The sequence below is a fragment of the Bos indicus x Bos taurus genome, chromosome 1, assembly GCF_003369695.1.
Source record: "Bos indicus x Bos taurus breed Angus x Brahman F1 hybrid chromosome 1, Bos_hybrid_MaternalHap_v2.0, whole genome shotgun sequence".
NCBI classification, from domain to species: Eukaryota; Metazoa; Chordata; class Mammalia; order Artiodactyla; family Bovidae; genus Bos; species Bos indicus x Bos taurus.
In genome coordinates, this window is record NC_040076.1 from 50,754,248 (window position 1) to 50,758,344 (window position 4,097).

Genomic DNA, 4,097 nt, shown 5'->3' on the forward strand with positions numbered 1-4,097 from the left:
ATTCAGCATTGTGGAAGACTTTGATGAAGTTCTGCCTGAAAAGTTGAGAAAGCCATCTCTGATCAATGTTAAGTACTCACAAAGACTTGAAGGATCTAGATGTCAAATCAGCAAAGATGTGGGAAATACTCTAAAGAGAAGAAGGGAAATTAATAAAATTACATGCAGAGGAAAGTAGAGCTTGATTTTTAAGGATTCCTATAACTCTAGAGAATGTGAGCATTTTAATATGGTTTATAATGAACTTCAGTAGTAACTTTCTAAGGGACTCTATTCTCCAATTTTTTCTATCCATTTCTATCTATACAGACTATAATCTGAAGAATATCCATATGGTAAATAAACTTTCCTCGTTAGAATGAATTTCTCTAAATTACAAGCTGGTGAAAGTTTTATATAATTGAAGATAGTATAAAGGGAAAATAATAGCTTCAAGTTGAAATTTTAACTGTGAGGAAACTTCATTGAGTCAAATTGTGAAAATTCAGCTATTTGTGGTTATGAGATTCCTTTTATGATTATATTATACAATCCATGTTTATGCTCTTTAAAATCATGATAGCTCTTTACATAGCTCCTTTATCTTTTAAAAGCTTCAAAAGAATCACACAAGCAGATTGTAAGAAAAACTAAATTCAAAAGACACATAAAATGCCAATAAATAATTTTACATAAAAGAAAACAATTTAGAATGCAACAGTATGGGCAATTAGGGTCAATAGAAAGTAAAGACAAACAGCTTGAGGATTAAAGGAAGAACGAATATATAGACACAGAGGTTTTTACTTCCCTACCCATTCATCCACTTATCCAGCCACTTATCTAGCCATCCACTGAATTCCAAACTCTGTCCACAATCCAGATTCATATTTTCAGATTAATATTTCTAGATATCGTTTGGACAACACTATCAAGACCTTTCAACTTTCTGTCTTATAAAATTGAAAGCATCAGCATTCATTTAATTTCTCAAATATCACAATATTGTAAAGTAATTATCCTCCAATTAAAATAATAAACAAAACAAAATCAAAAAATAATTTCTCAAATAAGAAACTTAGAATCATTCTTAATTCAATATTTTCCTTTGCCACTCATACAAAATTGATCATCAAGTCATTTTGACTTTACATTTCAGAGGTCTCATTAATCTTTTTTTTTGGAGCCACTGTCATAGAACATCTCTTGCATGGATTACTGAAATAGAATTGCAACAGTTGTCTGATTTTACTTTACAGAGCCCTTCCAATTAATCTCATTTATTGATATGCAATATATATTTTTTTCTTTTAAAGAAATAAATCTTCCAAATACACAAGATATTACAGAGAATAACAGAACTATATTTAAAATTTTTAATATTTTTGGTATATATTTGAGAACCTTTTATTTTTTAGGAAATAAAGTGCTGTTGATAATCCAAAGACTTTTTAACCCCTGTGTTTTAATTTCCTTCCCACCTTTCCCAAACAAACATAGTACCCCGAAGTTGGTATGCTTCCTTCTTCCCACCTTTAACAAAATATTACTCAGACATAAAAAAGAATGAAATAATACCATTTGCGGCAACATGGATAGACCTAGACATTATTCTATTGAGTGAAGTAAGTCAGACAGAAAGAGACCAATACTATATGATATTGCTTATTTGTTGAATCTAGAAAAAAAAAAGGGGGGGGGTACAAACAAACTTATTTACAGAACAGAAATAGACCCACAGACATGGAAAACAAACTTGTGGTTACCAAAAAGGATAGCAGGAGGGAGACTAGAGAGAGAAATTGGGAGACTGGGATTAAGGCTACTATATATAAAATAGATAAACAAGGATCTACTACATAGGACAGGAAACTATATTCAATTTTTTGTGAAAATTCATGATGGAAAAGAATCTGAAAAAGGATCTATGCATATATAACTTAATCAATTTGCTGTATATCTGAAGCTAACACAGCATTGTAAATTAACTATGTATATGAAAGTGTTAGTTGCTCAGTCGTGTCTGACTCTTCATAACCCCACAGATTGTAGCCCACCAGGCTCCTCTGTCCATGGCATTACCCTGGCAAGAATACTGGAGTGGGTAGCCATTCTCTTCTCTAGAATATCTTTCTGACCGAGGGATTGAACCCAGGTATCCCACATTGTGTGACTGACTAGGGAATACTTCAATTAAAAATCAGTTTAAAAATATTGTATCCTGTATGTATACATCCAAATCAGTGTTCTGTATCATTTTGGGTATTTTAAAAATAAAACTACATGGCGTATCACCGTGCATATTCTCCTGCCTCTTGCTTTTTTTTTCATTCAATGTTGCTTCGTATCACATTAAAATTGAGTAAATTTTTTTCATTCAAGATTGTAAGATGTATTTCTGTTGATACAGTTTGTTTGAAATACCATGTAGTATTTATTCCATCTTCCCATCTTTCTGATTATTTATTTTTAGTATTTTGCTTTCAGCTTGCTGTTAACCATTGCCTCTTCCTAGTTGGCTATTGTTAGTATTGTTAGTAAAAGTAGTTCAGTTCAGTTCAGCCGCTCAGTCATGTCTGACTCTTTGCGACACCGTGAACCACAGCACACCAGGCCTCCCTGTCCATCACCAACTCCCGGAATCCACCCAAACTCATGCCCATTGAGTCGATGATGCCATCCAACCATCTCAACCTCTGTCATCCCCTTCTCCTGCGCTCAATCTTTCCCAGCATCAGGGTCTTTTCAAATGAGTCATCTCTTTGCATCAGGTGGCCAAAGTATTGGAGTTTCAGCTTCAACACCAGTCCTTCCAATGAACACCCAGGACTGATCTACTTTAGGATGGACTGGTTGGATCTTCTTGCAGTCCAAGGGACTCTCAAGAGTCTTCTCCAACACCACAGTTCAAAAACAGCAATTCTGCGCTCAGCTTTCTTTATAGTCCAAGTCTCACATCCATACATGACCACTGGAAAAACCATAGTAGTACCCGTCAATGATTATGTAAGTTTACAAACATCTTCATCAGTTTTTTTGGTCATTTCTCCTCCCATCCCACTCTTTGTTTTGGTGTCAACTTCCTTGTTAGTAAACTCTATTTTGAAAGTAACAAACTCTCAGAGTCTTTGACTGAAAGTTCTATTGTCTCTCTTAATTGAGTTCATAGTAATCATTTTACCTTGGCACATGATATTATTACATTACTCTCTGGAAAATTTTTTACTTTTAGCCTAATTATTTATTTATTTATTTTGGTACCTTACTTTTTTTTTTTTTTTTCCCCCTTTAACCAGTGTAAAGGCCTTAAGAGCAGAACTGAGACTTCCCAGAGGAAATTCTGCCTGTGGACTACCATTCCAACCTGCCCTTCCTGCCAATGTGTCCAGTGAATTTCAGACTTTTCCTAGCCGATCCCTAGGCTAGGGATTCATATATGCCAGTTCCTTGCAATAAATCCCTTAACATGCATCTTTTCTTCTGTTTCTCTGTTTGAACACTGACTGACATATTGGCAAAGAAAATTTTCAGATGTAATTAAAGATACAAAAGGAACAAGTACCTCAACTCTACACTGACAAGGAGCTTAGTTCTGCCAACAACTTGAATGAACCTCAAAGCAGATTTTCCCTCAGGATGTCCAGATAAGAGCTCAGTCCAGCTGACACTTTGATTTTGACCTTGTATGACCCAAAGCAGAGAACAGAGCTTGGTCTGCCAGGTCTTTGAGCCTAGGGCACTGTGAGTTAATAAATAAGAATTGTTGTAAGCTGCTGTTGCTGCCGTTTAGTTGCTAAGTTGTATCTGACTCTTTGCCATCCCATGGACTGTAGCCCACCAGGTTCCTTTTCCATGAGATTTTCCAGGCAACAATACTGGAGGGGGTTGCCATTTCCTTCCGGTTGGTGGTCATGTGTCACACAGCAATAAAGACGAATAAAAGTGGTTTGCACCAGCATTCATATTTGTAATGATTTCTTAGATCGGCATTCCAAACCATGGCTAGTGTAATGTGAACTTATGCATGACAAGCTTGAATTTAAATTTCTGGTGTGTGACTATTTCTACCCTTAGCCTCTGGCAGGTAGCATTGTTCCTTGTAGTTTCTTTAGTCAGTG